The 17,427-nt window shown below is 35.1% G+C and overlaps 1 protein-coding gene across 1 annotated transcript in view; it reads left to right on the top strand.

Moving 5' to 3' along the window:
- The window catches only part of NALCN (sodium leak channel, non-selective), a 514,200-nt gene that overhangs the window by 199,063 nt on the left and 297,710 nt on the right, over positions 1 to 17,427 (top strand). The gene's annotated exons all lie outside the window — the stretch shown is intronic.

The following is a 17,427-nucleotide window of genomic DNA, read 5'->3' as shown; positions in this document are numbered from 1 at the left end:
GAGAGAGAGAGAGAGAGAGGAGGGAGAGACAGACAGACAGACAGAGAGGGAGAGGGACTCCTATTGTCTATGACACTGGTCTCCTTGCTGTTTCTCAAAGGGACACTCCATCTCTTGACTCCAGGCCATTTCCCTATCCCTGAACATCTCTCCTTATCTCAGCCTCCAGATTTTCCTGAATGTGTTGAAGTCCCCACAAAAATCTTACCTTCTTTAATATATAAAAATCCCTTCTCAACCTTCTTTAATTCTAGTGCCCTCATTATGTTTATTTCCAATTCATCATATACATATGTATATATAGCTTGTTTGTACATAATTGTTTACATATTTTTGTCTCCTTCATTAGACTGCAAACTCCTTAAAACTGTAGGATTTAAATTAATATCCAAAACTTCAAGTATTATTTTTTTAAAGTTTCTTATCTCATAAAGCAGAACCATATGACTAAGTTTTTCTACCTGCTCAAAAAAGTTCACTCTACCAAAACTGTGGATAAGAAGGAAAGAGAATTTATCTCTTGTCTACATCAGCACACAAAGACAGAAGGAGAGTAGGGTGGTGGGAGTCATAGTTTTGCTGGGGACTGTAGTTTTTAGAGTAGCAGATTCAAATTACACAAGAGCAAGCACTATCTTTTATCTTTTTTTTTTTTGTTTCCCCAGTACCTAGAACAGTGCTTGGCACATAGTAGGTGCTTACTAAATATTTATTGACTGAATAATGATAGTGATGATAGCAAATATTTTAAGACTATTTTTAAGGTGAGTTAGAAAGCAGAGAGGGTTCCAGAATCAGTACCACAGAAGAATAACGTTAGATGGTCAGACTAGATATAGAAAATACAAATGAATGGTGGATACTAAGGCAAAAAGCAGTGCCTGATTGGTATCCCTTCTGAGTTCAACATGAATAAAAACTGCAAGCAGCTACGTTGCCTCTGGATGATCTATCAGTGACGACCTCCCAGCATGTGAGCAGTACATTTTTGTTTTCTTCCCACTCTTAGTCACTATCTGCCTAGGGAATATTAGAACTAGAAATATTAGTCAGATAGAACCTTTCAGAAACTCTGTCTTTCATTTCTTCTTCTACAGATGAGGAAACTTTAAAGTCAATTAGAAAGGAAGAACACTGGTAGAACAGCCAAGCCTCAAATATAGGTCTTTTGTCCTAAATCTAGTAACTTTTCCACTACTCCCTGGTAGTCCTGAAAACACAAGAATTAGCTTTCCTAGAATTCTTTTCTATCTAAAATTTAGCACAGTTAAAACATTTCTAACTGACTAAATATTTTAGAATTAAAGGAAATTTTTTGGCTGTTTTTATATTATTACTATATAGATAGATAGCTATATATTTTTAATTATTTATTATTTCTTTTTATCATTTGTTTCACAACCTACAGTAATTTTATTATGACAGAGAAACCAGGCTGATAAAAGGCCTACATGATCTTTTCAAGGTTTAAGCTAGCAACAGAGAGAAGCTTATAACCACAGCTCAAAATGCTCATCTCCTAGAATTGACTGGAGGCCTCTACAGGCTTTTCATGAGACAGGCTATTCATTGCACAGCTGTATTGAAGAGGTCTGGCCGTGTGATGGCAAAAAGAGGAAAGATTAAAAACTTTACAATGATGCTGATATCAAAGTCCAATCATTTTCCTGATTTCTCCTCCTCCATCTTTTGCCAGGAACGGTGAGGAGAGAATATGCTTATTTCTTAAATTGCATTTTTACTTAATTCTCAAAATATATGAGTCTGGATAGGAAGGGTCTGAAGGTTAATTAAGGGAGAAAGAGGGAGAGAGACTAGAGGAGATTTTGAACTTTGAGTCAAAGGGGAAGTACACCAATAAAAATGGGGAAGGAGTCAAAAAGATCTTAGATGTCTAATGTCTCTTTTCTGTTCTTTTTTCTTCAAAGGCAAGGAAAAGGAAGGAAAAGGCCTTAAATGCTCCCCTTTTTGCACAAACAACAGCATCTATCAATTTTAATAACAAGCTTTTCAATCCAAGGTGCCCCCATCAGTCATGAGAGGCCAAATAAGACAAAATGTAGAACTGGGCAAGACTTCTGAAAAAGCTTTTATCATTGCAGAGATTTCTGTTCTCTAGGCTAAATAATATGTGTTCCCTTGCTTAAAGATTTTGAGCAACCTTGCAATGCCAGGAAGACTAGGGGATCCAGTGAGGGAGAGCATTTTTTATTTTTATGTGAGATTTTTAATCGATACTGTAAGTATAAAATATTTGGGGAAAGTTATGGGGAATGGGCTTGGGGAATTTGAAATAGGCTCACAAACCTTTAAACACCGGTTTCAAATGGCTTTACCCTACCCACAGGTCTTTTTCTGAGATTCTTTCAATGGCTGAGCATTAAGCTCATGGTTGAAAGAAACTCTTTACCCCATTCCTATCCTTGCCAGCTCAACCAGCTTCTTGAGTCTCAGACAGCCAAATCTGTAGGGGGGAAGTTTGTCTCATCTCCATCTCACCAGGGAGAGTTATTTGGGTCCTTTGGTGAATGACTTGGGCAAAGTACCCTACATTGCCAGATGTGACCCCTGCTATGGAAATCCTGTTTTCTTTTGTCATAGAGATGGAGAAATCTTTGGTCAGCTCTTCTATCTGCTCAGGATTCAGGACTGAAATAAAATGTGCCCATCTGGTTAGTGATGGACTGCCCATGGCAGAAGGAGTCCTCTTTCTTGACTTTGGAAACCAGCTGGGTCTTCATGGGAATGATGAAATCCGCCATACCTTTTACCTCTTGCCACCATTGACTCTGCCTATCAGGGCTATTCAAGATCTTGGACATCATTTGGAAAAGAGTTTGGAATAATGCATGAGATGAATCAAGATTTCCAACTACATTTTTGACTCCATCATTCTCTCTACAAACCATGGTGAAGGCTTCCACAAATTCACCCTAACAGAAAGAGACATGAATGCCCTGATCAATGAGATGGCAAATAGCCTAGAGATCCTTGTGGACATCTCCTCTGGCAAAGAGTTTATTTTCCTTTGCCAGGGATGCGATTTCTTTCCATTATTCAGGATAAGGATGGACTCCTATGGGCTTCCAAACATAGGCATGCAGTAATTGGATGATGCTCTGCTTTAGGAAGTTTGAAATGTCTTCCATGACTCTGATGAATTTGAAGCCTCAAGTCTGGAGGTCATAGGAGCAGTAGCCATTCAGCAGCATGCCAGCATCCCTGAAAATGGCACCATGATTTCCCCATCATGGTTGGAGAAGACAGATATCCTAGATGAATGTGAAGAACTAGCACCCTCAGTGTTCCAGTTTTAGAAATGGTCTGCTCAGGGGGCAGCTGGATAGAGAGGGAGGAAAGCCTGGGGAGGAAAGATTTTGGTTCAAATCTGACCTCAGACACTTCCTAGCTGGGTGACCCTGGGCCAGTCACTTGACCCCCATTGCCTAGCCTTACCACTATTCTGCCTTGGAACCAATATATACTATTGATTCTAAGACAGAAGGTAAGGGTTTAAAAAAAGCCTGTGCAGTGACATGGTGGTTATTGTTCAGTACCTGGTTATTTCCCCCTAAACCCAGCTTTGCTGATGCCTTGCAAAATTCAAACAATCCTACCTGTCCATGTTCTTCCCGCAATTTGAGCCTCTGTCTTGAGGACCCATGGAAGAGCTGCTCCTGTACCTGCTATAGACCTGGGGAGGGACCAACTCCATGCAACTATTGTGCCTTAAAGCAAGTGACTGCAGCAGGTTTCTATGTGATTGGAGTCAACCTTTTTGGTTTTGTTTTTTAGTTTTGTGTAGTTTTATCCTCGGCAACAAAGGTCAAGTAGCATCGATATCATTGTACTGATGTGATTTCATCAGTAGGATTAAGATTGTACTAGATTTAAGTTAAGCAAAATTTTCTCTGTGGGTTAAAACAGCTCAGAAGCAAGAGAACTTTTTATAGGATATGACACAAAAGAAAAGTCTTTTCAGACAGTTCTATGTCTGCAAAATAAAATGGCAACTGCAGTCAGAACTAAAAACAATCTTAGGGACCGTGCTGTGTAAAGTCAAACTTGCAGCCTGTAAAACTTAACAGTGTGGGCAAACCAGATGAAAATGTAGTTGGCAAATGCTTAACAAAATAAATCAAAAATAGGGTACGGCATGAATAAAGTTAAATTTTGATTTTCTAGGTCAAGGGGCAGCCTGGTTTCAGTTTGACAGGTTTAGTGTTAAGAGGAAGAAACTGAACCCTCTGGAAGTTAAATGACCCGCTAAAGGCGATAGAGGGACTTAATAGCCTGATAAGACTAGAACTCAAGTCTTATGGAGCTCACTCTAGGGGACACTGATGATTCTTTCTGTTACTTCATCACACTTAAAAGACTAAATGTTTTTGCCTCTTTAATTTAAAGTACGGATTTATTGGAAGGTTTTTTGGATTTATTGTTTTTAAAACAAAGGTTATATAGTTACTGTTTAGTCTACTATGAAATATACTAGAGTAGATTACCTGTGAAATATATTTCAGTGGAAAGAGATATTCCTGCAAGGAAGAGAAAATATTACTGTTAGTGACAAGTTTATTTTTCAGAAATAGGATATTGTGCTATATAATTTGATTTTAAATGTTTAATTTGGCTTCATATTATTAATCAAGATGGTTCTTTGCTGTTTTGAGCTGGTTCGTGGACATTTTTATATCTTGTTCATGAATATATGCTCAGGAAACATTAGTTCTGAATGTTTTATTTCTCGTAGACACATATCCAATTAAAGAAGAGATATTCCTCACTAGCTTTGTTTTTTTAATTCATGTGTCTCCAAAGGCAGCCTGTACTGGTAGTGAGAATTAAACTGTTTTTTGATAACCATGACTGCATCACATTTCAGGGGCAGATGGCTTTCTCTGTCTGCTCTCACCATAACTTATGGAGAAGCTTTTTATTTTCTTAGTCTTTCTCCTAAATTTTTTAATTTAAGGAATTCTACTGTGCTTTAGCTAGAAATCATAATAGAAAAGTTGTTTAGAAGGAAAAATCAAATTAATTTTTTTAATGTTTTGCAAAAACTCAGGGAAGGGAACACAAATAATTTCTAAAAATGTCAAGTGATGTGACGGAAAATTAAAGCACTATGACATTTTTCAAAATGGCCCTTAAGTATCAAATTATATCTTAACTAATTACAAGACCAACATCTATTTACTACAAGGATGTAGAAATGCAATAACATAGGAATATTTCATTGAAATGTTTAATGTTGGTTGGCTTTTATATCTCTATGTAAAAATTGTATAGAACAACTAAATCCAACAGTTCCACCAACATTTATTAGACTCTATTTCTCTATTGTAGAAAAAAGGAAATAGCCTAGTATTATACATTTAGAGCTGGAAGGCTCTCTTCAAGGCCATCTCATCCAATCCCTTTATTTTGCAAATGGTGACACAAAGATCCAAAAAACTTACATAATTTCCCCCAGTTCACATAAGCAGGACTTCTCAGAGGAAAAACTTGAACCTTTCTTCCTGACTCCAAGTCAGACCATTATCAATATGTTCCTTAGGTTCAATTCTGTACAGCTTCTCTGCAAACATGCGCTTCTCATAGAATTATATGAAGTGTCCCACAAGTTTTAGTGCATCTTTAAATAGAGTTAAAGCTACTCTGCACTGACTTTTGACACAATCTCTATGTTGTCCTTGGACAGTTAGTTTTATTTATACTTCTGAAAACTTACTATATGCCCAGCTGCTCCCATGATCCACATTCATCCCAACGACTAGATGCTGTCAATTGCCTTTTAAACAACTCTACTATACTGTGATTTCTGTGATGATCAACAACTTTTTTAGAATAGAAATGGTCCAGTGCCTAAAGGAGTATTTTCTTTTGCAGATTAAAATAAATTTTATACACTCCTAGATCATGAGCACCACTACAATCATTATCAGTAGCTGAAAGGAATTGCCTTAATTATGAGTAATGCTCATCATCCCTAATTATTAAAATGAGGAAACTGAGAAACAGAAAAGTTAAGTAATATATCAAAATGTATGCACCTTAATTTGAGTTATATTTCCATGTCCAGTCTTATTTCCATTGCAGATTTTTTCCTACTTTTTCATTATAAATTATGTAGCTGTCTCTGAAATCTAAAATACCTAAAGAGCCTTAGAAATGTGATACATTCATGATATCCTTGTGGATAAGATATAAAGATGAGGGTTAGAAAAGAGTACTGTTACATGAGTTTAGAACTTAGTAGATGATGGAACACTGAGGAAAATTAATTACTGGAATGATGCCATCCTGGAGGCATAGCTTTCTTGTAGCACTCTAAGAATTTTACCTAGCCTAATCAATGGTGTTTATCATTTTGATCTATACTTTGGATGCAGAAATAAATGGCACACTTAACAAACTTGCAGATTAAATAAAGATAGCAGGGATTGTTCATATTACTGGATGAAATATGGGAATCTCAGAACTAGACAGGCTAGAAATCCCCTAAGATGAAATTTAATAATGATAAAATAAAATCTTACACTGGTTCAAAAACAGACGCAAGAACAAGAGGATAGATTGGTCAGCAATTGTTTATTAAGCAATTACGCCACACCAATCACTGTGCAAAGCACTAAGAATTTTAAAAAGGCAAAAAAAAAATTTAAAGCATTCCTCCTCTATATGAACTGACTATATAATTTTGTTAAAACATGTAAACAACAAGGTTTAAACAAGCTATAAAGAAGTTTTTATGTTTTGTTCTGTTTTTAAAACCCATCTTCTGACTTAGAATCAATACTGAGTACTGGATCCAATGCAGAAAAGAAGGAATGGCAGAACAGTTTGATGGCTATTTTGTGAGGACTTGGGAAAGCTAATGCATATCCCCCAAACAGTCATATATAAATAGTCATATTTGTTGCATAATGCAGTCTGACAGCCTAATGGAAGATGAAATTTGCAACATAAATCTATTCTGGATGGCTTATCATTAGAAGCAAAATATTTATAGCATTGGTTGCCTTTGTTTGTTGTTAATTAAGCATGAAGTATCTTTGTAGTAAAATTTTTAAAAAATCTGGAGGGAAGAAGGTAAAGAATGGTTATTGTTTAAAGGTGTGTGTTGCTAGTTTCATTTCATTAGATAAATTTCATTAGTTAGAGGGAAATTAATTTATGGAAATTATTTTTACCACTACAACTGGTCTGAGATGTATAGTCTTAGAGAGTTTCTGTGAGTATCAAAATATAAATGACTTGCCCAAGGACCTACAGACAGCATCCTCAGAATTGGAACATGAAATGAGGTCAGCTCTCTATTTATTGTGTCATGGTATCTTTGAAAGGAACAGATATTTAAGTTCATGTTATTTAATATTACTATATTAAGCTTATGACAGATAAAATTAATTATGCAATACCTTAAATATGTATATAGTATGAAATCAACATGTTATCTTTATAAATATAGATGATGTCCAAATCCATATAGCCAGCCATCATTTCTCTCCTGAGTTACAGCTCGACATCCCATAAATAACTCAAATTGGGAATGCCCAAAGTGAACTCATTATCTTTCTTCTTTTTACATACTTATCTCTTTTCCCTAACTTCTCTAATTTTTTGTTAAAGGCAGTGACATTTTTTTGGCCATTCAGCATTTTAATCCAGGAGAAATCCTCAACACTTCACTTTCATTCAATACCACTCTTGACCCAATCTTCATCAGTTGCCAATTCTTTTTTTTTTTTGGATGATGACAATTTAAATTTTTTATTATTTTTGAATTATTTTATTTATTCAATTTTGAACATTATTCCTTGGTTATAAGAATCATATTATTTCTCTCCCTTTCCCCCCCTTCTCGTAGCTGATGCGCAATTCCACTGGGTATTACATATGACCTTGATCAGAACCCATTTCCATGTTTGGTGTTTACATTAGGATGTTCATTAAGGATCTATAATCCCAATCATATCCCCTCGACCCATGTAATCAAGCAGTTGTTTTTCTTCTGTGTTTCTACTCCCACAGTTTTTCCACTCTATGTGAATAGTGGTTTTTCTCATAGATCCATCCTGGTTGTTCAGAATCACTGTATTGCCACTAATGGAGAAGTCCATTACCTTCGATTGTACCACAGTGTTTTAGTTTCTGTGTACAATGTTCTCCTGGTTCTGCTCCTTTCACTCTGCATCACTTCCTGGAGGTTGTTTCAGTCTCCATGGAATTCCTCCACTTTATTATTCCTTTGAGCACAATAGTATTCTATCACCAACATGTGCCACAATTTGTTTAGTCATTCCCCAATTGAAGGGCAGCCCCTCATTTTCTAATTTTTTGCCACCACAAAGAGTTCAGCTATAAATATTCTTTTTTTTTTTTTCAAACCCTTACCTTCCGTCTTGGAATTAATACTGTGTACTGGCTCCAAGGCAGAGGAGTGGTAAGGGCTAGGCAATGGGGGTCAAGTGACTTGCCCAGGGTCACACAGCTGGGAAGTGTCTGAGGTCAGATTTGAACCTAGGACCTCCCTTCTCTAGGCCTGGCTCTCAGTCCACTGAGCTACCCAGCTACACCCTAATGAATATTCTTGTACAAGTCTTTTTCCTTATTATCTCTTTGGGGTACAAACCCAGCAGTGCTATGGCTGGATCAAAGTGCAGACAGTCTTTTATCGCCCTTTGGGCATAGTTCCAAATTGCCCTCCAGAATGGCTGGATCAATTCACAACTCCACCAGCAATGAATTAATGTCCCTACTTTGCCACATCCCCTCCAGCATTCATTACTTTCCTTTGCTGTCATATTAGCCAATCTGCTAGGTGTGAGGTGATACCTCAGAGCTGTTTTGATTTGCATCTCTCTGATTATAAGAGATTTAGAACACTTCTTCATGTGATTATTAATTGTTTTGATTTCTTTAACTCAAAATTGCCTATTCATGCCCCTTGCCCATTTATCAATTCTGCAATTGATGGCTTGATTTTTTTTTTTGGTACAATTAGTATAGTTCTTTATAAATTTGAGTAATTAGACCTTTGTTAGAGGTTTTTGTTATGAAGATTGTTTCCCAATTTGTTGCTTCCTTCTAATTTTGGTTGCATTGGTTTTGTTTGTAAAAAAAAAACTGTTTAATTTGATGTAATCAAAATTATTTATTTTGAATTTCGTGTTTTTTTTTTTTCTAACTCTGGCTTGGTTTTAAAGTCTTTCCTTTCCCAAAGGTCTGACAAGTATACTATTCTGTGTTCACCTAATTTGCTTATAGTTTTCTTCTTTATATTCAAGTCATTCACCCATTCCTTGTTTATCTTGGTGTAGGGTGTGAGATGTTGATCCAAACCTAGTCTCTCCCATACTGTCTTCCAATTTTCCCAGCAGTTTTTATCAAATAGTGGGTTTTGGTCCCCAAAGCTGGGATCTTTGGGTTTATCATATATTGTCTTGCTGAGGTCACTTACCCCAAGTCTATTCCACTAATCCTCCTTTCTGTCTCTTAGCCAGTACCAAATTGTTTTGATGACCACTGCTTTATAATAGAGTTTGAGATCTGGGACTGCAAGGCCACCTTCCTTTGTATTTTTTTTTTCATGATTTCCCTGGATATCCTTGATCTTTTGTTCTTCCAAATGAACTTTGTTATGGTTTTTTTTCTAATTCAGTAATTAAGTGTTTTGGTAGTTCAATGTGTATGGCACTAAATAAGTAATCAGTTGCCAATTCTTGTCATTTCTACCTTCATAATATTTATCTATCCTCTTACCTTTACTTATACAGCTATCACTGAAGGTCAAGCCACTGTCACCTTTAGCCTGGGCCATTGCACTAGATTCTTAATGAAGTTCTCTATCCATCCTCTCTCCTTTCTCAATTCACCCTTCAAACAACTTCCAAACTCTAACCCTATCATTCTGCACACCAAGAAACTTCAGTACATCCCAATTGTCTCTAGGATGAAATACAAACTCCTCACCATTTAGAGACTTCCCCTATTGACCACCTTTGCTACACTAAATTTCAGACAAACTGCCCTACTTACCATTCCCTGTACATAACATTCAATCTTCCACTGCCATACCTTTTTACAAACTACATCTCATTCCTGGCAGGCTCTCCCTGCTGTTCCCAATTTAGTGAAACTCTTTACTTTACTCAGGGTTCAGTGCAAGTGCCAGCTCCTACAAGAAGCCTTTCCTGACATCCCTTACACCATTCCCTAAAATTACTTGCTCTCTACTTTGAACATATTTTATATTTTTTGCATTCATGCATTTGATTCTTCTAAACAATGGAGCATAGACTCCTTGATGACAGAGACTATTCATCCCTGCAATCTCTGCAAATAGGAGAGTACTTGGCATATGATTATTGATTTTCATTTACTTGAGTTGTATAGCTGAATCTTGATTAAATCCCAGTATGTAAAATGTAACATGTATTTCTGTATGAGTGGTGTAAACAAACTGAGAAATAACAATATTGTGATACAGTCTACAAAGCTGGAAAATACCTCATTTATACAACCCTGGTGTTTGGGTTTCTAGCCCATATAATTCTGTAAAGATTAATCAGTTGTCAAATCTAGAAGTGAGAGCAGCAGAGAATTATTTTCTTGAAGAACTCTGATACTATAAAGAGGCACAAGAAGCATTTTACTTGACTTTCTGGAATCTTACTTATTCTGCTTCAAATTTCTACAGTTATTTCCTCCTCATCCAGTGAAATGAATGAAATAAATCAGAAATTTTAATCCGTATAAAGCCAATTCTTGCATGTGTTTTGTGCATATAAATACAGATAAATGAAGTTCCTAATAATAAACATATCAAAACTAAAATTTGATGGAAGATTTTAATCATTCACATCCACTCTTAAAAAACTTAATGACAATTTTTTTTAAGTTACAGCATTTATAGATTCATGGAATATTTATTTGTATTTAATTTGAACTTATTGAATTATCATGAAAATCTAGAATTTCATTCCTTTGGATTATCCTTTTAAGAAAGAGATCTCAAGCTTTTTGTCTTTGGCAGATGGCTTAATAAATTATTGTGGAAAAAAAGGGGGTTGGGGAAGCCCATTACCTGGTAAACAACCTTATGGTGAGGACCCTTTCTTTCTAAGGTTATACTAGCAAATTTTGTATTCCATGATAGAATCTGCCAGAACTAGTATTCTTCTGGCAAAGCAGAATATAGAGAAACCAACATTGCTTCTGGTTCATAAAGAGGTATCAGAAAATAACCTCTCAAAATATGTGATGATTAATTTTATTGCTTTAAGGGAAAAAAAGAAAAACTTATGCATTAATGGTATTTTGTAAAGGCAACTGAATTATTTCTGGGTTTATATCACCACTAAAACCAACAGCAACTATAAATCTATACAAATAAATAAATAAAATTGTTAGAAAATAAGTTAGTCATATCTAAGTACCTTTGACAACTTTAACAATTCTTTTTTTGAAATGCAGTATTCCTGCTTTACAGTAAGAGGTTTCTTTAAATTTCACAAGCATGTATAAATTAAATATTCTTTCATTTCCCAATATGGCTCTTGGAATCCGATGAAAAACATAATGGTCATTTTCTGTTAGTTCATCTCTTGCCATCTATTCCATGAAAAAAAATTGTGAGGATACTTTATCAAGGAATTTCAATGAAAAATAAAACAAAATAAAAGACAGGGAAACTACCTATAAATACGCCTCTAATCAACCAGTTTAATAACACAATCCAAAATGCAAACAAAATGACAGGGGAATATAGGTAGTTTTGTTCTCAATGAATTTATAATCATTGCTTCATTTTCTAGATACTAACTGATCATATCTTTAATAAACAATTCTAAAATGTTACCGTGAGTTGAAGTCAAGCTCACTGGCCTACAGAAATTTTCAGGTACCATTTGATGTGTCAAAAAGGAGAAGGCAGAACACAGAAAGAGAAGGATAGAAATAGAAAAGGGAAGAAATTCTGATGAACATGAAATATTATGGTTTATTGAAGCCACAGTTTGCACATATGATGCTTTACCTTTCACTTTTGATTTTTTTCTATAAATAAATTCTATATGTGACTCTTTAGGGTCATAGGAAATTGGACAAGAAATTTTATGGGACTGGGCATGAACATAAACCAGGTGAATTTGATTATTAGGGATTTTAAATTATATTCTTTGATTTGGTAAGAGCCCAGGGAGGCACTTTGTTATAGTTCCAGTGAAATAAAAGCCAGTTTACAGATATACAGGATGAATGAGGATTACTGGTGACCTACAGGTTTCTATAGTAAAAAATTGTACAGTAATTCAAATTGGGAGCTCAAGGCTTGGACCACCATCTGGTGGCTTACTCAGATATAGCACCCCTTTTCACTGTTGTAGCACACCTTTGAGTGTGTGAATGTGAAACAAATACTCCTCTGAGTAGGATATATTACACTTTACATGTTTATTAAACATTTGAAGCAGTAAAGAACAAACACAACCAAAAACTAAAACTAAGCCTCCTGACTCTGTTATTGGATTATATCTCCTTAAAATTTCCATTTTCTAATTCTAACTAATAATGCTTTCTTTGTTATAATGATATCTAGCTTCATGGATAGTTTTCTCCCTTTTTCATCCTTTTGAATTTGGTTAGATTTGCGAGATGCCAGTAAAACAGATGATTACCAGATATCACTAGGTGTACTCCATCCCTGGTCAGGAGTCTGTTATTTCCTTTTTAAGCCTTGTCTAAGAAATTCACCTTTTGTTCTCAGGTACCATCTTCTTGGACAAGGGGTTTTGCTTAAATTAATAAATGCTTGACTTTTATAACAAAGCTACAAACAGAACATAATTAGTGAATTTTCAGATTGATTCTTTGATTAGCCCAGACTTCTTAAATGTAATATAAGTCTTTGACATGAGTGTGATTTTAGGTATAAAAAATATCTACATCTGAATAGAAACATTTTTGTAGTGAAATTTAGTGTGGTTAGTCTTTTTTGACTTTTCTAAGTTTCTGTTAATTTCCTGGAAGCCCTACCTGTCCTATATTGTTGATGAAAGAAAAACATTTTTCTTCCCATTTACTGATGAATTAGCCTCCTTGAAGATAACCCACTAATTCAGGAGTTTTCAAATGTCCTAAATGAACTGAACCATTTTATTTAAAATATATTTTGGGGGGGGGGGCAACTGGGTGGCTCAGAGGTTTGAGAGTCAGCCCTAGAGACAGGAGGTCCTAGGTTCAAATCTGGCCTCAGACACTTCCCAGCTGTGTGACCCTGGGCAAGTCACTTGACCCTATTGCCTAGCCCTTACCACTCTTCTGCCTTGGAGCCAATACACAGTATTGACTCCAAGACAGAAGGTAAGGGTTTAAAAAAAATAAAATATATTTTGTATCTCAAAGTTATAAGTGTTTCAGTTACAGAAATTAATGTTGACACCTTTTTTTGTTACTGTCGAGAGGGAGTCATGAATGAGGAGATGGAGTCAGGCTTATTTACAATTTGTTATATATCCTAACAAAAAATATAAGGGAGTACTTATAGTACTCTCTTAACTGATAGGTTATATCACTTCTGGTATTAGTAGATAGTTTAATGACTTGTGGTGGCTTCCCCCTCAGTATCTAAAACTAATACCCTCTCACCTTGTGGAATAGCCTTTTGCTGATGACTCTTTTTATCTTCAAATTTCAGATACATGTGCTAATACCTGAAGCCTTTTTGCTTGGTAGGATCTGCTAGAGTCAGTGTTCCATTGGATTAGCTCTTAGAAACCCAGTGTTCTATCAACACCACATCATTAGAACAGGAAGTTTATCCAAAGCTTTCTTTTATTAAAGAGTTTGAGAGAATTAATCTACTCTTTTTGCCATAACATATAAATTAGATTTTTTTTTCAATTAGATTTTTTTCCTAACAAAGTTAGGGAGAAAGACTATTTAATCCCTGAAAACAAAACAATTAGCTGTGTTACCTTGGACCAGTTATTTTCTTTTCCTTAGGCTCTTCCTCTATTAAATAATTAGGTAACATTAAGGTACTCTCCTAATCTAATGTTTTACAATTCCTCAAAGTGACCAGTACCAAAATGTAATTTATTAAGACCCATGAATGAAGTCGTCTTCTTGGATTTATTTTAAGATGTTTTAGTAACACTTCAAAGAGAAATATCCATTTCTATCTGTGAAAAGAATGTTCAAACAATTCTCTGGTTATCCAAGTTATTATTGTCGTCATTCAGTCATTAGGCAGGATAATGTAAGTTGTGGTGAATTCTTTCATATTTTGTATCAAATGTAGAATAGGTTGGGACATGAATTTTTCCCATGCTCAAACAATTTATGGGATTATTCTCTTATTTTCACTTTTCTTTTTTATCTAGTTAGGTATCAGGAGGTAAATAGAAGAAGGTCAAAAATTTTGGACATCAGGAAATTAATTTTCTAAGAGACAAGTCCCTGCCAAAGAGAAAATATAAAAGCCAGCAAATGGGAAAGTTTGAAGACCATGACTATTTGCTTCTCCTTCCTGCCATCGTCTAGGATAGTTATTTCAAACTATGATTGAGAATATCCTTAGAGTCAGAAAATATTAATTCTTCTGCATTTGGAGACTTGGGATTATTTGTTTCTAGTCACAGACACTGACCAGATTGGTAGTATCTAGCTCATCTGCCCTAAAATGTAGTTAAAAAATTCAGGGGAAATTTATGACTGCCAATCTGTTCCATCTGGAAAGAATAAAGGCTTAAAAACAGAGACTGATTAGAGCCCATTGCTAGGAAAGTGAAATTACTTGAAGGCTAACACTAAGAACAAAACCATCAATTGAGAAGAAATTTGAGAGAAGACTAAATAGTCAGGATGTTATATAGTATTATAGTGCCATCTAATGTGAGCTCCCTCTCCTAACCTCCAAAACTTCTTTCAGGTCTCCAATATGGTGGTTGACCTACTTGTTAAGGATAAATTCCTCCACCTGCATAAAGGGCAGATCACCATTCCTTTCTATATTTTCTGATACCTTTGGTCATCTAGCTACCTACATCTTTAATCTCCCCTTTTCAAATGCCTGGAAGTGTCTTAACTATGCCTCAGAGGCATTTCTGTAACTCATTGAAACTCATTAGAGAAAGCAATGTCCTGAGACTTAGGGTGCATGCTGATTTGACTGACTCAAGAAAGTTCAGTGACCACTTCTTGCATCTAGGATAAAATACAAATTTCTTTGTTTGGCATTTAATATCCTTTAAATATGATCCCAATCTATCTTTCTAGCCAGGTTTCCCATTTCTTCTCCTTTGTGTATTTTTAAATAGTTTACTTGTATTCCATCCAAACTGCTCTATTTGCTATTTCTCATGAATAACATTACATAGCTTGGATTTTCATACAGGCTATTCCCAATGTGTGGTTGTGATGCTCTCTCTTTGGTTGAGATCATTTTGATTGGAATGCTCTTATTTCTGCCTCTGGGAACTCCTAATTTCATTCAACGCTGAACTCAAATGCTATCTGTTATACAATATACTTTTTCCTTATTCCCATCAATTGATAGTGTTTTCCTCCCAATTTGCTTCTCCTATATATCCTGTTTACTTATCTGTTATTTCTTTGATACAGGATTAATTACTGCTTTGGAAGGAAATTTAGATATGTCTTTAGAATTTATAGGAACTGGAAGGTCATCTGATCTAGTCATCTACCCAATGCTTAAATCCTTTATTTGGTGTTTTCAGTATTTCCCATTTGATATTTCCAGTGAATTAGAGCTTCCTAAATGTGTAGCTTTTTTATGTATAAATAGCTTTGACATGCAGGAAGTTCTATTTTATACTAAGTCAAAATATGCCTCCTTAGAGCCATTGGTTCCAGCTCTGCTCTCCTGAGAGAATTCCTTCAACTTTTATTTCTTCATATAAAGTGTTTAGGATCCTCATCATTCTAACCCTAACTTTGTAGCCACATTCCAGCTTACTTCACATTAGTTTGCTTAGATATCATCTGGAAGTCAGTTTCTTGATCAATTTATTAATAACTAAAACCCAAAGAAAATTAGAATAGTGCAAAACATAAGCTGCATTCAAATTAAACAGTTTGAGCTTCTGTTTTATTTCCTAAGGCTTGCTGACAAATGGAAATTTTGTTTTGTCCGTATAGTTAACAACATGATTAAAATTAGTTCACCTCCTCATCTGTTAACTCCTCCTGTGGGAGGATTTTAGAAAGAATAATTCTGTCAGAAAGAGTGAAATAGCATTTTGTACTTGACTAATTCATGTCCCAAAAGTGTGTATCATACTGATTAGTAGATGCCCAACTGAAAGAGAATGGATGAATTACCCAGAATCCATCACCACTCTCAGAAAATAACCCTTAAAACTCATTTGGGTCAGAAGCATTCTGTGAATATATCAGTTGTCATAGATTATAGAAATAGCATGGACCTATTCATCTAATGATCATTTCTAAACTTCATTGGAATTAATATTTAAGTCAGAAGAAATATTGTGCTGGGACCCAAACACTAAGACAGATTTAGCTTATTTCAGTTTTGTCTTTCATTAACTTAGTTAACCGTCACCGGGGAAGCCAATAGTATAATAGGACAAACTGGATAAATACTATTCTGAATTATATGGAATTCCCCATTTTTTCCAAACAGAGATCTTCTTTTTATTTGATATATGCTTATAATAGCTTTTTTTTAATGTCTAACATTCAACCCCTTCTGAATTCATTGAGTTCTAAGCTTCTTGAGCTCAATAACAACATTTACTTTTTTCTGTTGGTATTCTGAATATCTAACACAATCAGTTCCACATAGAGGAGATGCTTAGTACATTGTTAAACTGAAATGAGTTGATTCCTTTATCCTAAAAACATGCCTGGAAATCTGGTTGCACTAGTGGTCCTTGGCTATTGTTGCTTATAAAATTAATCTCTTCTTTTCAGCAGAAAGTAGGCAATTTGTAAATAAAATTTAGACTTCAATGTCAGTTTTTTTATGCATATCTATACTGCTTTGAGCTAGAAACAATAACATTTATCTTAGATGGAAAAAAAACCTATTTTTATTTGCATTATCCAATTTTATGTGTTTCATAAAGCCATAATTGTATATAAAGTTACTTGGCTGATCAATATGAATCAATATGGTTTGTTTTCCTTCTATCTTTCCTTCTGTGTTAGCCTTAGCTATGGGCTTAACTAAAGATCTAGTTTCATACATGCTCTTATAATCCCTTAGTCCTTCTTTAGTAACTCTACCATCTGCCTGCATGTGCTTTTTTTTTTTCTACTCGTAATACTTCCCAGAGTCATCTAAACAAAAAACTCAATTTTCTCATTATTTTGCTTAGGGGTCATCTAGGGGTCAGTTTCATGATCAGTTTATTAAGAATCAAAATCCAAAAGAAA

Source organism: Monodelphis domestica, chromosome 8 (assembly GCF_027887165.1).
Source record: "Monodelphis domestica isolate mMonDom1 chromosome 8, mMonDom1.pri, whole genome shotgun sequence".
In the NCBI taxonomy this organism is placed as follows: Eukaryota; Metazoa; Chordata; class Mammalia; order Didelphimorphia; family Didelphidae; genus Monodelphis; species Monodelphis domestica.
Note: the sequence above shows the minus strand (reverse complement) of the source record. Positions and strands in the feature narration are given on the sequence as shown.